The sequence below is a fragment of the Pinus tabuliformis genome, chromosome 1_2, assembly GCF_031772625.1.
Source record: "Pinus tabuliformis cultivar Carrire ecotype Pingquan chromosome 1_2, CPIR1, whole genome shotgun sequence".
In the NCBI taxonomy this organism is placed as follows: Eukaryota; Viridiplantae; Streptophyta; class Pinopsida; order Pinales; family Pinaceae; genus Pinus; species Pinus tabuliformis.
In genome coordinates, this window is record NC_142298.1 from 277504258 (window position 1) to 277524431 (window position 20174).

Consider the following 20174-nt stretch of genomic DNA (forward strand, 5'->3'; position numbering starts at 1 on the left):
GACTACCAAGTTTTTTTAAATGTTGATTACTACAATGCAAAGCAACACAAAATGGAAAATGGAAAGCCACACATAAAATAAAACTTATCTAATCACATAGCCATAAAGAATATCTTTAATACAACCCAAATCCACACAAGTATTGTCTCTTAAAAACATCAACTTACAATAGGATTAGTGTTGGTCCAATCTACTAAGATAAATTAGAGCATATATTTTACTTATCAATCTCAGTTGATAGACTTAACAAACCAAAGTTTATGGAACTTAGGTTAAACTACTGTAGGAAGTAGTTGTTTAAATGAAAAGAATAGAGATGCATATTACAAATATAAAATCTAATTATAAAGAAAGCATAGAGAATTGATCTACAAGCATAATAACGAAACAATGATTTTGACTGAATCAGAATCAACACAAAAAATGTTTTAATTCTAGAGATCATGGTTGTCCTTCCTTTGATTTCTTTTTCAACCAAAACCAAACACACCATAAAGCATAACACTTGATTTAAAAAAGCAACTAATTTAAAAAAAAATCAAGAGAGGATGAATGCATAGAAAGAGATTTCAGTCCAATTCTTAGTCCACAAAGATGAGGCTCCAACTTGGAGGCCTAGGTTGTCCTTCTTTATCCAAACTAGTCAATGAAAGGAGATCAATTCCAAAATCTAAATGATCATAACATGCTAATGATTTATATAGATAATATTCACAATAAATCATACAGAAAACTGAAATGCTAACTTATTCATAATTATGCACATTAATTCACAAAATAATGTACTTAGCTTAGAATGGGGGCCCTCCACCTTTGCTTGGTACACCTCTAAAACAATCAGTTGCAGCAATTCATCATTCAAATCCCACAGCAATGAAGCATAAGAAATATAGAGCAAGTCTTCAAATGTATTCCAAAAAGAGAGTAATCACAATGATAATAATATATGTCCATAGTTGTTTAGTTGTTGTGCTTAAATAGGCTAAAAGTATAACTAAATCAGCTATAATGGCTGTAACAACCAATGAGAGTCTTATTCCACCTACTAGGGTCAAATTCATCCCTTTGTTGCACAAAATATGGGAAGTTTCAACAAAATCACAAAATTGCCCCTAAATCAAGGGATTTCCTGAGTGACTGGTCAAGTTTGGCCAATTTTGACGGGCCTGTTGCGACTCATTTGGAGTGTGCCAATAAGAGTATGCTCATCTTTAGTTCATGTACTTCTTGAATCTATCTTCAGTTTGTGCCCAGGTGTCCTGCACATATGACTTCAATAGAGCCATTACGAGAAATTTTGTTTCTACCAAAAATAATTTTTAATACCCAATTTTTACTAAAAATTCTAAAAATTAAAAGACAATTATTTTGTGCAAAAAGAAGTCAAAATATGACAAATATGATCATGATATGGTGGTACGGGATGATAGAATGGTGGAATGTGCATGGTGAAAAATGCCAAAATTAGGAACTAATAATGAGTTCATCTTATATAGATTTAGAGCTCCAAACCTTCTCAAATAAAATAATATTATCCTTGAGTTAGACCCTAGATCCTCATGGGGAAGCATGAATAGTAATAACCTCCAACTACTTCTAAACAAGTCAAAATCCTAAAGCAATAAAATCACATAATAAAATGTTGAGAATCACTGCGTGGATGAACTTCTACATAAGTTCAATGCAAACGCACAAGAAGTACTTCAAAATATTTTGAAAAGTTTAATTTTGTTTTTGAAAAATAATTTATCTTGTAATTCAATTTAATTAAAAAAAAATGAAAAATCCACAAGGGGCAATTCAATTGGCAATCGCCATGTTATGCAATGTTATGTAAACCATGAGATTACAAGTTTAAATATCCCATGGGTCAACGCAACAAATAAAAAATAAAAAAGTGAAAGTCTTATATTTAGTTGTTAAGTCTAAAAAGGCGTATCTCATGTATGCATAACTTAGGCTATGAGTAAACTCAAAAATAAATTAGGGTTTTGGTCTTCATTAGAAGTATAAAAATAGATCAAGATAGAGGTTTTTACACATTTGATAAATTGAGTAGGCTGAGTAGTAAGAGAAATAGAGGGTTGGAAACAAAGAAAGAGGCGTTTCCAAGAAATGCATAGTTCCATGCAAGGTTCCATATCCAGGAAATGCATAGTTCCATGCAAGGTTCCATATAGTCATATGGAACAATTATGTATTGTATAAAAGCCTATATATTTGTACATATAATATTGTACAGGCATGTCGCATAGTATGTATAGCAAGCCATACTTCTCAAGCACATCATTACACTAAGTTCATAGTGATTTTGGTAATCATGCATTGTTATTTTTTAGTAGGTAGATTATGGAGGTTTCCTTCTAAATTTTTCAAATGAACAAAAAATTTGATTTTGAAAGAGTAATTACCTATGCATGCATGAAATTGATTTTATGCTTATCCTATTTAATTTTCATTCTTGTGATTGATTCTATGGTTCGAATTTAATTTTAACATTAATTAGATTCAACAATTTACTTGATTAATTGATATCATAAGGACAACAATCACCTAGGGCTTGGAATGTTTTTACATGGTATTAGAGTTATTTCTCTAATTGAGACTCAGGGATTTGTGGCAGTAAATCAATTGCAAAAAATAAGAACTAGCAATCAAAGGATTTCAAACCAACTTTTTGAGTTGAGAGTTTGTGTAGATGATCTTGGACATGGCATCAGTGAACCTCAAGTTTAAGGACAGATTAGATGGTGCCGCATATTTCTTATCATAAAGGGTGAGGGGGCTACACTCTTACTAGAAGAGAATGACATTTGGGATATGATCAAGGATGTTGGACTTCGCCCACAAATCCACAACACTTGACAACTCACAATAAGAAGGAAGTAAAGGCCAATTGATAGATCTTGGATGTTACAAAGAACCATATAGTCCTTCATATCCCATATGAATATGATGAAGGAGATGCTCAATGACCTAATTTGTCTCTAACATAGTGAGAACATAAACAGGAAGACGATATTATGAAAAACTTGAATCCATAAAGATGACCAAACACGATCACCAATTACTTTATGAAAGCCAGAAAGATTTGTGATCAGTGTGCAACACTTGAGAAAAACTATGCAGATGCAAAACTATTCAACATGGCACTAAATGGATTCCCAACTTCATGGGAACCACTTGTCAAAGTCATTTGTGCTGAAGAGAACATTCCTGACTTTAAGAGGCTTTGTAATGATTGTAACTAGGAGACTCAAGTGGAGTCAAAGGCTAGCAAGAAGGATTGTGATGAGAGCCTAACTCTATTTGGTTAGTGAAATAAGTGCAAAGGAAAAAGACACAACAAGGGGAAGGGAAAGAGAGAAAAATCAACCTCACAATGAAAAAAGGACTTCAATAAAATCAAGTGCTTTGTTTGTCAGAAGCACATTCAATATGCATCATGGTGCCCAGAGAAGAAGGGTAAAGGAAACAACAAGAGTAGGTAGCAATCTCTACAGAAACTCAAATGAACAAGTTTGCTACCAAGTTTGAGGACTTCTTGATGATATTTTTCCTTTCTATTAGCATGATTTTGAGGGATGTGTGGTATATAGAAATTGAGGCATCTCAACATATGACATCAAACTGACAATTGTTTTCTAATTTGAAGAAGCAGGACTTGAGAGTACAAGTTAAGCTTGGTGATAATGCCAAGCACCCAATACATGGAGGAGTTGGTTTTATTCCATTCTAGCTTGAACCAACTCATTCTTTATATTTTAACGATGTCTTGTTTGCTCTAGGACTTTGGAAGAATTTTATTTTTAGTTTCAATCATCGATGATAAGGGCTTTGTAATTGAGTTCAAGAACCTATGAATCCTCATCAATCCAAAGGATTCTAGCCTAGATAAAAGTCAAGTAATAGAGGTTAGTGAAGGTAATTTGTATAAGTTGTGAGGTAAATCAGTTCAAACATTGGTGCATAACAATGACAAAGTGTGCAAGTTGTGGCACAAGAGAACGGGGCACCTACATCACAAGGCACTATCTATTCTAAGGGAGATAGTCAAAGGTCTTCTAGAGTTCAATATTAAGCAGCATGTTGTATTCAAATGGTACATACTTAACAAAAATGTAAAGGCTAGTTTCTCAAGCAATGAGCATAGATCTAACAGGATTGTAGACCTAGTACATTTGGACATTTATGGACCAATGTCAATAGCATCAATAATAGGAAGCATGTATTATGTTTCCTATATTAATTATTTTTCTCGCAAGACTTCGATCTACTTCTTAAAGACCAAGGATGAGGTCTGTAGCAAGTCTCGAGAATTGAAAGCTCTAATTGAAAACCAAACACAGAAGAAGATCAAAGTTTTGAGAACGAACAATGGGTGAGACTATAACTACGAGGTGTTCAAAAGTTTCCTAGAGGAGGCAAATATCAAGAGGGATTTGATTGTTTTGTACAATCCATAACAAAATGGGATTATGAAGAAAAAAAATCGATCCATCATAGGGGCTATTAAGGCCATGATACATCACCAAGACTTATCGATGTTCTTTATGTAGAGGCATGCAACATATCAATCTACATCTAGAACAAGTATCCTTGTAAGATCTTGGAGGACAAGACTCCAAAGGAGGCATTCACTAGTGTGAAATCAGAGGTGAGTCATTTTCACATATTTAGTTATTTGATTTGTATCTATGTGCTGATAGAGAAGAGGACCAAGTAAGAGTTGCCTGGCAAGAAGGGTTTAATTGTGGGTTATAGTAAGACTTCAAAGGCTTACAGGATATATTCTGGAGCAAACGAAGACACTGATGAGTCAAGATGTAAAGCTTGAGGAAGACTCTGGATTCGAGAAGTTCCATGAGCCTATCCCAATTATAGAGGATGAGGAGCAAGACATTTCAAAGGTTGAGCCAAGACAACCCTTGATTTCTACAACAGTTTAGCAACCTTCAAGTGAAGAGGGGGTGGCAATAGCTACTTTCACTTTTATTTAAAAACCTTGAGTCAAACATCGATGGATGCTCAAGGACACGTTGAGGTTCCTACGAGCTCATTTAGAGAGAATAAACCTCTAAAGAATTTTCTAGACTATATAACACCAATGAGAAACATTATAAATTTTGAGCCTTCCAACTTCCCAATGGCAACAAACCAAGAGGTATGGCAAGATACCATGATGGATTACACCTCCATCTTGAAGAATGTTGTTTGTGACATAATGCCAAGGTCGAAGAGGAAGTCAGTGGTGAGTTCTAAGTGGCTCTACAAGATCAAGCATGTTTCAGATGACAATGTTGAGAAGTTCAAAGTGATGTTTTTTGCAAGAGGGTTCCCCCAGACATAAGGAGTGGACTACAAGAAGACATTTGCTTTAGTATCCAGGTACACTTCGATTAGAGCACTTATTTTCGTGGTTTCATTTATGGGATGGGGTATACATTAGCTGGATGTGAAGACATCTTTCCTTAATGGGATCACTAAGGAATGTGTTTATAGGGAAACCTCAAGGCTTTGACGTAAATGGGAAGGAGTATCATGTGCACAACCTTAAGAAAGACTTGTATGGATAAGCACCAAGAGCATGGTATTCCAAGTTCAATGGATATCTACAAAGTATGGGCTTCACGAAAAGCTAAGAAAATTCTAACTTATATTATCTATTAGTTTAGAAAGATCTATTCATTTTGGCAACTATATGTAGATGATTTGTTTCCAACAAGTGCAAATCTCATTGCAGAGTACAAACTCTACAAAGCAGACATGGCAGTTAAGCTCATGATAAAGAACCTTGACATGGTGCATTACTTCATGTTGGAGGCATGGTAAAGACAAAGGGAGATTTTTCTTTGAGCAAGTAAGTATGCAGTTCAAATCCTAAGCAGTTTTGGATGAAGGGCTAGAAACCTATGGCCACACACATGATCATTGATCTTAAGGAGTTGATATCTTCAATTTTAGAGTCGGTGGATCCTATGATGTATAGGCAACTAATAGCTTCCTAATGTATTTAGTCAACATTGGGCCAAATATATGTTTAGCAATGAACACCTTGATTCAATTCATGGCGGAGCCAAGGCATGAGCATTAGGTAGCAGCAAAACATGTGCTCAAGTATTTCAAGGTCATGATGGAGTATGGACTAAGATGTCTTGGAGATGGTGAAGTGAAGTTGCAAGGTTATTCAAACTCAAATTGGGTAAGCAGTGCAGTAGACAAGAACACCTCAAGGTATTGCTTTAGCTTGGAATCAACAATGATAATTTGGTTCAACATGAGCAGAATTTTGTGGCACTTAGCTTAGCAAAGGTAGAATACATGGTAGTAAGTATTGTTAGTTGCAAGGCCATTTAAATTCACAAGTTACTAACATGATTGTTTGATCAAGAGCTAGAGCCTATAGTCATTTACTGTGATAATCAAAGTTGTATCAAACTCTTTGAGAATCTAGGGTTTCATGACAAGTCCAAGTGTATAGAGATCATATATCACTTTATACAAAAACAAAGTTATCTAACAAGCAATGACACTAATGTATTCCCACAAATTGGCAAGTAACTGATATTCTGACCAAACCTTTGTCAAGAGGGCAATTTGAGGCATTTAGAGACAAACTTGCACTGGTACAAAATGCATTCCTTGTTAAGAGGGATTGTTGAGAAATATAGCTCAAATGTGAACTTCACACAAGTTTAGTGTAAATGTGCAAATAATTCGAAATGTTTTTAAAAGGTAGTTATATTTTTGAAAAGTAATTTACTTTGTAATTCATTTAGTAAAAAAAAGTGAAAGTCTTATATTTAGTTGTTAAGTCTAAAAAGGTGTATATCATGCATGCATGACTTAAACTAGGAGTAAACTCAAAAATAGATTAAGGTTTTTGCCTTGACTAAAAGTATAAAGATAGGCCACGATAAAGGTTTTTCACACGCAACTGAATAGGCTGACTAACATTGAGAGAGAGAGAGTGGGGAACCAAGAAAGAGGCATTTCTGATCAACACACAAATATGCACTACTTTCCATACAATTTTGTATAGTCATACAAATAGGTTTGTGCAGTCATAGATTTTGCATGTTCGTACAAGAAGCCATACTTCTCAAGCAAATCTTTTCACTTAGTTTAGGGTTATTTTAGTGATTGTGCAACATTGTCTCAGCTGAGTAGGCTGACTGACATTGAGAGAGAGAGAGAGAGAGAGAGAGTGCATGGAACTAGGAAAGAGGCATTTCTGATCAACACACAATTATGCACTACTTTCCATACAATTTCGTATAGTCATACAGATAGGTTTGTGCAGTCATAGATTTTGCATGTTCGTACAACAAGCCATAGTTTTCAAGCAGATTTTTTCGCTTAGTTTAGCGTGATTTTAGTGATTGTGCAGCATTGTCTTTTAGCACGCAACTTGTGGAGGTTTCCTTGTAGGTTTTTTAAATGATAGAAAACTTGTTTTTTTCAAGAATTAATTACTTATATGTGTGAAATTGATATTATATTCTACTATTTAATTTCCAATTATTGTTTCATTGATGCTATTATTTGAATTTAATTTCAACATTATTAAATTCAGCGACTTATGTCATTAATTGAGATCATAAGGACATTAGTCACCTAGGGCTTGGAATTTTTAACATAAAATAGATAAAATAATAGAGACATCAATTGTCCTCATCCAATGCAAACCAACTCCCTGGCTTTATGCACATTGACCCTATAAAAACCTCCTTTGGACCACATACATGAACCTTTAATGACACATAAAGGAGGAGCACTCCATTAGGATAATGATAAAAGATGCTAAACATCTAGAAAATGGCTAGGGTTTGATGAGAATGTGTCAATGTAACTCTTTGCCTAAACAAGTGTGCCATAACAATATAATAATATAGCACTCCATTAACATGAAATAATTGTCGTATGCTCAAACTAGTAAAAATCTCCAAGCACTTTTTTAATAAAACCACCTCATCCCTTAAGAAGATACCCTAGGAATGTGTGCAACATGGTCCACAATATTGTTATAACAAACCCAAATAGTGGAGCGACCTCAATCCACATGCTAAGGAATAAATATGCATGTATGCATACCAAACAAACTCTCAAAACGGTGCCATGAAGAGTACTCCCTAGTCAGATGTGCAAGGAGGTGGGATGATCTCAAATATGAGGATAAGGAGACCTCAAAATTACGTGCAACTACATGAAACAACATACGCATGCCACAAACCACTATCCAAATCATGGAAGCCATTACAAAGAAAACTAAAACATTGTGTCAATTAAGTCCCTTACCTCCAAATATGCGGAAAAAATGTCAAATAAGGGTAGTGCTCCATCTCAAGTAGTGAACACCTCAAAAGATATCATATCAATGCTAAATCATTCACATCAAATAGGGCACTCCACCACCAAATAACCATGTGCTATGAACAATGAACTACTATAGGCTTCAAAAGCTATAACACCATAGTTATGTGTGTACAAAGAGAGTGCTCAATTAAAATAACCATGAACCATGATGAGCATGGCAACCAAGAAAATAATAAACCACATCTACTAAAGGCACTCCACTAATAAAAACATAATGCTACCAAACTCATGGAAATGTGCTCTAAGGGAAAGTAATATAATAGGCAAAAATCTAGCTCTGGATACCTCAACACCCACCTAAATGGTCAACATATAAGTTGTCACAAAGGAAAGTAATGAGGAATGTGTGTGCACAAGCTAAATGGCCATACCCCTACCCAGTCCCCTCCCTCCCCCCCTTCCCCTTCCAATTCACCATAAAGCTCCATCAAACGAGGAAAAGTTTCACGCACGCAAACATCAAACAAGGAAAAGTTTTTCCAATGAATGAATGAAGGGATTTTAATGACATCCACGAGATCAAGCAGTCTAAGGGACCTAGGACTCCAACACATCACAACTTCAAACTTTTCTCTAAGTCTACTCTCTTGTCATGAATCTTGACCAAGAAGCTCACAATTTTGATAAGTCTCGCTTCCTCGAACAACTTGTTCAAACAATCCACCTTCATAATGCTATTAAACTGATTACGAATATCCTCATAAGTCGGACAATCCATGATGTAGTGTCATTATGTTTCAACCTCTCCTTTCCTACAAAAGATGTTGATTCTTTCTTCCCACTCTTCTTTTGGAGTTGTCCATCTACATGTTTCACATATGAGATGATGAGACCCAGTCCTTAAGTGTGCTATTAATAGTCTAGTCTTTCCCATGATTTTGGCACCCAAATATATCTTCTCATCATGAAACCATGTCGGGTTGAAATATAGAGATTTTTTTTTACCAACCTACTTTTCCCACATGGTGGAATTTTTCAATACATCACGCAACCAATGAGGGAACCCGAAGGGAATATATCCGCCAATTGCAAACTCGGCAAGGTCTGCACGAGTAGCAATTCCCACGGGAGTAGACCATAAAAGAGTTTTGTGCGAAGAAACAGACCATACAAATGTCTGGTAAAAGACAGACTTGGACGAAATCAATAGTAACCATTGCAAACAGCACCTTGCAGAGAAGCTCTGGTGGACACCAGATGGAGATGCCTTACACTCCTCGCAGCAGCAAAGAGAAACGTGAACAAAAACACCCACAGAAGTATCAGTGTGAGTTTGTGTTATATTTTCAGATGCCCAAAAACAGTAGACAGAAAAATAAAAAAATTGCAGCACAGGAAGATATCCTTGTTTTCGACATGCCTTTTGATTTGCAAACAGTGCGTGTGTCAACCAATATTGGATGAACATTATTGATGTAATTGCCCAGCACAGTCGTGAAGGTCCTAAGGCATCAAGTTTGTAGTTGCAGGTATGTTTTCTTTAATTTACAAAAACACAAATACATATGGGAAAATGAAAGTCCAGAGTGTTAGGTAATTGGCAGCTAATTGGGCCTGTGTAAAACTCTCTAAAAAAATAAAAATAAAAAAACTGAAACAAGAAATAGTATGTGGAAGTATTGTATTGGAAATGCTCAGGTGCACATGGCTTTTCCAGAATCCATATCGTCTATTTGAAGGAAAGGTCCTTGGAGTTGTAAGGTTTACAAAACTTAGGATAATATGGTATTGGACTTGGTACCAGTTTAATAGTGGCAATTCTCTATGCTGGAACTGGCAATTTCAGTATCAAGCAAGTAGAATTTTTTGGTATGGGTAAATGAAACCAGACAGTGTGCACATAACCCTAGAAAATTAAAAAGAGAGAGATGATGCCCCAGGGAGTGTTTTAACCGCTCGTCAAAGGTTCATCCTGACGGAGTAGTTTTGGAAAAGCACTTGTTTGTGTGCTATACGTAACTGGGTTACCATCCCAGAGAACCAGTCGTTATTGTGGCCAGTTTCGTTGATACCTCAGTGGATTGAGTGGACCTACATGCAGTCTTCTTCACATTATCAAATTTTGTTGCCTTCAATTGTATCTCCTTTTAAAAGATTTGAGTGTTGTATCAAGGGGGCTAATAATCTGCAAATGCTATTTTCATGCTCAAGGGGGGTTTAGTATAACACGAAAATAATGTTTATGTAATATGGTCACTTTAGACATAAGTGACATATGACCATTGCAGTGTCGAATACTAAGTTTAGAGGTTAGCTGGTTAAACAACTGTAACGGTATGAGGGTGCTCTATAAAGATGTATTGAGAGATGATTAAACTTGAAAAAATGGTACTTTTATGTTGGGTAGCCTATCCCATGCTCCGGCATACCTCTTTGTTGCAGTGTAATTGTAAATATCTCCAAATTTATGTATTTTTTGCAGTGTTGTAATATCTTCGCATTTTCCTGATTTTTCTGAACTTTTTTAGCTGGGCCCAATTTTCCCTGAGATTTTTCAGGATGCCAATATTTCCGAGTCCTTTAGGTCCAACTTTATGATTGCCAATATTTTCTTTGATATGTCCAATAAGTTTCCTTCCAGACGTTCAGCAACATATTTCCCAAAACAAGTTTGCTGATATTCCCGAGTTTTTCATGTCCAATGATTGGGGATATTTTCCAATAATTCCCTGATATTTCCAACAAGTTTCTTACTAAAAACTCAGTGACATTCCCCAAAATGAAATTCGCATACATAATATAATATAAAACATTTATTGTTATCTCTAATTGTTCTGTCGATCTTATTGTGTATGCACCTACAAAGTTCTGCACTTGAAACAAATGTCAATGAAGGTGAAGACATTAGTTACGGAGCTAACAGGGATTCTGGCAACATTTCCCGTCAGATATGGCACACATTGCAGTCAATAGTGCACCGAAAGGATACACATCCCTTTGTTTGATGAGACCTCCTTGATTTTCACTACTCGCAGTAAGGGCATATCTAACCTTTTGATCATGTTGTACCACTTGGTTTGTTGAACAAATGAGTGGAATGTATAGTAGCCCACAACCAAGTCTCAAAAGCCCTTTTGGCATCGATCTACTCTTTTAAATAGAAATTGGTTAGTCTTTGGTTCAGAGTGCGCTTTACATTTTGTAATGTTGATGGGTACTTGGGCTTCTTGCCATAATAATAAATTGCGCCACACAAACAATACAAAAATCTAAGAAAACTTCAAGTTTAAAACCAACCTTGTGTAAAGACATCGAAACTCAAACTTGAGAAAGCTGATATCAATTGCTAGACACAATGGCAAGAAGTAACAATGGGAGAACATATGGCAGTACAGAGGGCCATACTGGTGTGACAGAGAGCCATATAGCAGCGCTGGAGGGGTTTATGGCCAAAGCAGCTATAGCTAGGGTATTTTAGCAATTTTGCTTCATCTTTTATACGGAAACTTTTGACTAAGGGCAATAATGGAGGAGAGAAGGGACTGTGTACTAGAGGAAACCTACAACAATACCATATGGATGTGATCCGTATTAGTATGGATTCAACTGTAAGTCAACCCGATTTTGTGGTGGATCATTTTTGTGGTATGCAAGGTGTTTCGAATGTCAGTGGGAGTGAGGATATTATAGGTTGTGGACGTACAAGAATTCCTGGATTTGATCATGTGTACTGATATCGATGCCACTCAAGGGGGCATTTTTTACCTGATTATAATCCTCTAAATAGAGTAAAAATGAAAATGGAGTTCGAGTTGTGGTGCATTCCTTGAATGCCAAATTCTCTAGTGTTAAAAGGATTCATCTGTTCTTGATATAGAACACAATTTGAGCGACCTGGGTGGCCAGCTTGTGATCAATATGAGTGAAAATCCTTAGACTGGTAAGCCCAACAATACCTATGGATGAGCATCTTTGTTTGGAAGGAGTGCATCAGCATGTGAAGGGTTTAGGGCTTCATTAGAGAAATTTCAAGGTTAAAAATGGGCCTCAAAACAAAAATGTGCTATCAATATCAACTTTAAAGGGACCAATAGGATTCTAGCTGATGATGTCATCCATAAGGGTAAATAGTTTTGGAGGCAAAAAAAAAAACTACTTTTTTAATCGTATTTTCGACTTATCTCTTTATAGGTTTACTCAATTTTCAAGTGTAGGTACTCTGAGTAAACCTATAAGGAGATAAGTCAAAAATATGATTAAAAAGTAGCTTTCATTCTTTCCTTTTGGAGATTCATTACTCTTTTATTATTTTCATTAGGATACCTATTTTAGACATCAAAATTTCTCTAATGATAGTGCAATTTGGTGGCTGCAAGGGAGGACTCAATGATGGGAGAAAAGAAGGTAGCTTCTAATGAGAAACTAAAATAGTCACATGTGGAGCTTGTGCTCAAGGCCTAAGAAACTTGTCCTGACGATGAACCACACTAGTTGGTTCGAAACGCGTCAGCAAATGATATTCCATGTGATTTTCGCCGAAGAATCTTTCTTAACTTGATATGGATCACAGAAGCCTGAACTCTAATACCAAGATCCCCTCACTGCTTTTGGTTAAAAATGAAGTTGCGTCCCCTTCTGGAGCCTGATGACTTCAACTTGTTCCTTGCTAACAATAAAGAATATTTTGAAGGGAATGTGCCGAGGGGCCATTTGGTTTTTTTTAGTATTTACACTACACGTTGAATGAAGAGACTTTCAATCATTGGTGTCTATCAAACTAGGAGGCCAAGGCTATTTCCTTGAACTCGTAAAGGGATTGGGTTTGGAATAGGCATGCCTTTTAACTTGGATGCTATAGCTTGCCAAGTTTTACAATATGGTACTTTGAACATTGTCGAGTCCCTTGCTTATGTTCAGTGATGGAGGGAAAATTTTAATCCAAAAGACAATGGGCAGGCTAGTTATCCACTTTGGTTAGAATTCCCAACCCCTCCATCTAATATGCACTCTTTTTTTGATATCTTAGCATGAAGGTTTAGTAAAGTTCTCATCCTCGATGGCCAACATAATTCATTCAAAGCTAATTCATGAGTGTGTGTGAAGGTAGACTTGAAGTTGAAGCTTCCCTCATACATTTCAGTATGAACTATTTATGGGGTCAAACAGTAGAAAGTTCAGTATCTTAACATTTTAAATGCTTACTTTTCTTTCTAGGTTGTGGATCATTTCATTCAGAACTGTCCTCTTCATAGACACAAGCCCCAAGAGTCCACAAGCACTTCTAGGGGTGTCACACCTACTTCTCAAGGTGCAAGGGAAAAGGGTTCCTCTATGGCCTTGAAGGCAAATGCTGATGGTGGTGGCTCTTCAAGGACTTCACACTCTAGAGGAGGTGGTTCCTTAGGTGGTGGCACAAGTTTAAGAGTAGGTGGCACAATGACAGGTGGTCTCGTTGGAGGCCTTGTTGGTTGAGGCTCTAGTAGTTCAAGTCCAAGTGTAGGTGATCCATCTATTGTTGGTGTTGGTGTTTGCTAACCTTCTAGTAGTTTGGTGGTTTAGCCATCAATTCCTAGTGCTTCCTTGATGATAGGGCAACCTAACATGCCTTGGAATTTTGTCCTTGAGGGTATGGGGACAACAATGCAACAAGTCTAGTAGTATAGAGATTGAGCAAGGTTTGCAAACTAAGTCTGATAAGGAAAAGGGGTTTTCCTCCCTTGCTTGTGTGAACAAGCTTACTAGTGCTTCGAGTTCATGGCAACAGAATCCTATAAGGATGTGATCTCATAGTTTCCTAAGGGTTTTGAGATGGCCAACTTATATAGTAGTTTAGGACTTCATCTCCCATTGGAAAGAAACTTTGTCTTGGAAAGTGTGATGGATGACAACTCCAAGTCACAAACAGTTTTTCAAAGGTGTGTTGTAGTAATTCCAGTCATATTCGGTGCTCTAATAAGAGGTGAACTCAATCTGGTTCAAGCTTTAGAATCAAATGAACTACTATTGAAATTGGCCTTTTAGGCTTCAAACCATTTTCAGGGGAGTGGACAAGTCCTAATCACCCCTTCTTCCTTGCCAAGTTTTGTGATTGTTTCTAGTTCAAATCTTGAGGATCAATGTCTCTAGATCATTCTCTTAATCCAAGATCAAGTTCTTGATTTTTGTGCAGTGTATGCCCCCTAATCTCAATTTTGAGCAGGCCGCCTTTAGGATTGGATGGCCTACTCTCTTGCAATTGTGGAGTAGATTGTGGGAGGGGATTTTAATAAAATGGAGTAGGATAGGGATTGGAGTGGAGGCATAAGCTTGATGACCAATATCTTGAAAAGAATAGGCTTTGTATCAATGCAATGAAACTTTATAGATTTTGTATCCCAACTAGAGACAAAAGGGTCTTAACTATAGGGTTTGATTCACTTGGACCAACTACAAGAAGAGTTAGGGTAGAGCATTAGCTCAACTAGAATGTTTTATGGTGGAGATAACCTTTTTTGCAAACTTTGCCCAATCGATGCACTGATGGATTGGACAGAGTCAAATCATCTTCTGATCCAAACCCACTTCACTTGATGGGCCACTGTCATTAGTTTTCAAACTAAATATGTCTCATTTAGAGTTAGAGTATTTTTTGAGCCCTTGTTCCTCATGTTTCGAACTTTTCTCTGCATTTGTTAGGTGCACAAGGGTGGATCCTTCCGTGGGAGGCTATTGTCTGCCACATTATGAAGTTCATGAGAGGTTGGAGCAAGATAATGACTTGCATGTGGAGGAAAGAGTTGCAGGTGGCTCAATAAAACTTACAGGAGGTTAACGCTTTTCTCGATTGGGATATTCATAGTGTCACTCTTCAAGAGAAGCCTATGAAATTGGAGACAGTGGCGAGGACAGGGAAGGAAAGGGTTATATAGCTCGGGTTACCAAGATTCAACCTCATCTCCAGTGGATATAGGAGGGTGAAGTGTAATGTCCTCTTCCAATCAATTGCTCAAAGAAGGACGTAATAGCCTATTTAACCCCGTAGGCTATAGTCATTTCAAAAGGGGAAATTATTATTTAATGTTACTTAGGTAACATTAGATAACAAAAATTAAATTGGGGCAAATGGAGGGAAACTTGCAAGTCACTCAAAGTTGAATTTAGGAGGGAAAAGCACCAAAGGGGAACTATAAAAGGAAGGGAGAAGAGTCATTATGGGCATCATGGAGTATTATTGTTCTTGATTTTGGGTTGAGGCTCTTGGAGGGTTTTAAGACCATTTTTTTTATTAGTTTCAATGGTGAAAGATTCCACCCTAACAAATCTCTCTATTGTTTCTTGCTACAGGACCGATTTTTTGGCTGAGTTATAACTTTCTAAGGCGGTGAAGGATTGGAGCTTACCTATCTATAGCAACGAAGGCTAGAGACTACTTTTCTGAGGCAGCAAAAGGTTGGAACCAGTCATTATGAGCTAGCAAACCATATTTTTGAGGCAACCAAGGGTTGGAACATAGTTTCTAAGATAGCAAGGGCTGCAACCAATCCTTTTGAGGCAACAAACCATCTTTTTTAGGCGAGCGAAGGTTGGAACCTAGTTTCTAAGGTAGCGTGGGCTGGGAAAAGAGCAGTGGATTGGTTATCTATGATAGTGACGAGTAGTGGGCTGCCTGGAGTTGGGTTTAAAATTTAACCTACAGTGAGTTGGCACAAGGTCAGATTCAAGGTAGCAAGTGGCACTCAGGGATTTGACATTGCGGCTGGCTGAAAGCGAGGATCTAAGGGAGAAATTAAGGTGCCGGTTGACTAGGGATTGAGGCAGCAAGGCCAAATAACAGTGTTGTGTAGTAGCAAGGCATGATGGTGTGATTATGTGGTAGCAAGGGGATAGCTACATTTGTGTAATTGGGAAACTGTGGATTTTGTAAGTTTGCTAATTGCTTGTTCAATTGGCCCTACTTTATAGTGTTTGTTGGTGAAATCAATCGTTGTTTGAGTTTTGGTTTAAACTTTATACTACTTGTGCATTCAATAAAAGGTCATCATTGTTTTATAGAATGAAGAAGTACTACAATATTGTTATAAAATACAATTCTATCGTGTGCTTATTGAAACCCTAACCCATAACTTCATCCCAAGGGTAATTTCTTTAAGGGGGATATTACAGTAGTATCATAATTGTGCATTTTGTCAACCTGTGAGCATATGATTTTTGGATGCTCCTGGAGGATAGGGAAAATGTTACAATTACAAAAAAGATGGGTACCAACAACAGTCATGACAAACAAAGAAGAGCAACCACCAGAGATTAATCCCTTGGACATCTTCGGGGAGGTAGCAAGAGGGCAACAATGGATGGCACAAGGGAAGCAGCAAATGGCTCAACTGATGGTACAAGGGCAACAACAAATGGGTCAATCTCTTACCCAGATTTTGGTAAACCTAAGTAATGTGGGTAACAATGGTGCTAATGGATCTATTGGAGGCAGCTGGAATCTGGCAGAAGGAAGCAACAACCATAATTTTGGTCCTTTTAACATCTCTGCACAAATTAACACGGGAAACTAGTAGGAGCGACCCCTAGACCTCTACTACCCCAGTTTCTAGATGGTCAAGGAGCAATAAATCAAGGACCTAAAGAACAAAACAGGGATTTTTCGAAATATTTCTGGGAGCATGCGTCACTAGGAGAGGATGTTCAAGCAACTATGACTTTTACGGAGTTCGGTAACATTTAGTACAGAAATAGGCCCAGGGATCATAATAGGGGCACACAACAGAACTACTATCTACTATGCAAGGTTAGGAACCTTTCCATCCCCTCTTTTGATGGGTCATCCAAATACTTGGCAAGGTCTTGGGTACAAAAGTTAGACACTTCCAACGTAACCCAATGTTGGTAGCAAAGGCCATCAGATTCGCCACCTGGCATTTCGAAGGCGAAGCTCATGAATGGTGGTACCACAGATTGGTCACCCTAGGAAATTCCAGCATTACTTCTTACGTGGACTTCACACAAAGATTGACAGATCGGTTTGATAAGAAGGATTTGAAGATACACTTCAGGGAGCTAGCACAACTCAAGCAAACCAAAACACCATATGCCTACATTTCAGAATTTCAGCCAATAGCCATTATGGTGACAAACATATCTGAATAGAGGTTGATCATGCTCTTCACAGAAGTTTTAACCAGACCATTGTGTGGTTGGGTCAAGGGCTTCAAACCCACCACCTTACAAGATGCCATCACTAAAACACAAAACATGGAAGATGCAGTACCTAAAGCTAACTTTCCATCCAAACTGATGCAGGAGCATCTTGCTTCAGAAATCATTGTATATTTGGTTGACTAGGGGGTGTGATGTTTCAATTTATTTGTACATTTTTAATAAATTGAGTGGAAAATATGTGTGTGAGGTTTTAATTGTAAATATTCTCAATTATGAGAGAATATGAGTGATGATAGACTTGTAAAGATCTCATAGAGATCTTAGGGATTAGGGGATCCAAGAATAAAGGATTAGTTGAGTTAAAAGTGGAATTAGAGGATTTTTAGGATTTGGATGAGAGATTTTAGCGATCAAGAGAGATTTTGTTGGAGTTTGTTAAGGGATCTAGAACCTACTTGGGTTTTAATCCATTTGTATAAATTAAGAGCCCATGAGGCATGGAGATGTAGCTTGCACAGCAAAATATCTACCTACGAGTCAAAAGTCATCAGATAGCAGCCAACAATATTAGGCAAATATTTAGTTATCACTAAATAAGCATAACCAAGTTTTTGGAGAGATTCCCCCAGAAAGACCTCCTAACAGGGGTTTTGAACACACCAAAGAGTTAGAGGAAGGGGCCAAACCAGTGATCATCACACTTTACAAGCATCCAAGGAATTCAAGGATGAGATAGAAAAGGCCATCAAGGAACTACTAGCCATGGGCCACATCAGACCTAACTCTAGTCCATTCGCATCATAAATGGTTTTGGTGAAGAAAAAGGATGGTACTTGGAGGATGTGCATTGACTACCAAGCCTTGAACAAGAAGACCATCAAAAATAGGTACCCCATCCCTAGGATCGATGAGTTGTTGGATGAGTTGCATGGAGCAGTGTATTTCTCGAAGATTGATCTTCGATCAGGTTATCATCAGATCAAAGTCCGAGAGCAAGATGTGCATAAGACAGCCTTCAAGTGCCAGTATGGGCATTTTGAATTCTTGGTTATGTTGTTTGGTTGACCAATGCATTGGCCACCTTTTAGTCATGTATGAATCACATCTTCAACAAACAATTGAGGAAGTTCTTATTGGTATTCTTTGATGACCTCCTCATATACAGCAAAACATGGAAGGAGCGTTTGGGACATCTGGATGAGATTTTGGGCATTATGAAGGAGCAGTCACTTTATGCCAAGGCATCAAAGTGTAATTTTGAAATGACTGAGATTATTTATTTGGGCCACGTGATCAAGGCACAAGGGGGCGTATGTACATCAGGAGAAGACATATGCCATACTAGATTGGCCCACACCCAGGAACCTTACTGAGTTGCGGGGATTCTTTGGGATATGTAACTATTACAGGAAATTCCTTAAGGGATTCTCTCAGTTAGGCACACCATTCGCAAACTTGGCGAAGAAAGGGGTGTTCAGGTAGACAGAGGAGTCTGAGAGGGCAGTTAACAAGCTCAAAGAGGTGATGAAATCATGCTCAGTGTTGGCACTCCCTGACTTCAGCCAAGCCTTCGTATTGGAGTGTGATGCTTCGAGTGAGAAGCTCTATTCCACCTACGACAAAGAGATGCTCGCCATTGTGCATGCTTGATGAAGTTCAGACAATACTTGGTAGGGGGCAAGTTTGTAGTCATAACAATCACAACAACTTATGGCACTTCCTGGAGCAAAAGGACCTAACTAAAAGACAACATAAATGGGTATGGGTAAGTAAGATTCAGGCCTATGGTTTTGATACTGAGTATGTGAAGGGCAAGAAGAACATTATGGCTAATGCGCTTCCAGGAAACTGGCCACGTGTTCACTCATGGAGATCACAGGAGATCGGAAAGCCCACCTCTTGGTAGAATATTCCAAAAACAAGTTTGCTTGTGAATTAATGGATGGTCTCATCCAGGATGACAAGTATAGAATAGTAGATGGGGTCATTTTCTATAAAGGTATGTTATATTTGGTCCCTAAATCCACACTCAAGGAGATCTTGAAGACCACCCATGACACACCACTAGCAGGGCACCAAGGATTCTTCAAAAATTACAGGCAAATCAAAGAAAGGTTCTCTTGGAAAGGCCTCAAGGATTATGTGTTGAGGCACGTAAGGGAGTGCATGACTTGTCAGCAGAACAAGCCGGAGAATACTCCTCCTACAAGATTGATACAACCCTTGCCAATTCCAAATTAGAAGTGGGAGAGCGTATCGATGGACTTTATCACAAGTTTACCCAAGGCAGAGGGCAAAGATTGCATCTATGTGATAGTTGACAGGTTAACCAAGTTCGCACATTTCTTTGTGATTTGAGCAGATTGTAAGGCAGCACAAGTGGCGGAATTTTTCTTCAAGGAGGTGTTTAGACTCCATGGGCTACCTAAAAAAATAGTTAGTGATCGGGATAGCAGGTTTATAAATGCATTTTGGCAGGAGTTGTTCAAATTGGTGGGCACAAAATTTATCGCTAGTACCAGTTATCACCCCCAAACAGATGGCCAAGCAAAGATTGTGAATAAATGGATTGAGGGTTATCTGTGTAACTATGTGTTAGGACAAAACAAGGCATGGATCAAATCATTACATCTCGGGGAGCACTGTTACAACACCACACTGTATGGGTACGATGCCCCATCATTTGTTGATTTGGCATTTGGGGATAGCGA

General features: G+C 37.8%; 1 protein-coding gene across 2 annotated transcripts in view; it reads right to left on the reverse strand.

Moving 5' to 3' along the window:
- Positions 1 to 734: 734 nt before the first annotated feature.
- Positions 735 to 20174, reverse strand: part of LOC149205418 (uncharacterized) — a 93868-nt gene continuing 74428 nt past the window's right edge. The window contains exon 2 of one of the 2 annotated variants that reach the window (XM_089395060.1): positions 735 to 1259. The gene's annotated coding sequence lies outside the window, so the exon portion shown is untranslated. Of the gene's footprint in view, positions 1272 to 20174 lie in introns of both variants that reach the window. The other variant, XM_089395061.1, reaches the window with a different exon arrangement.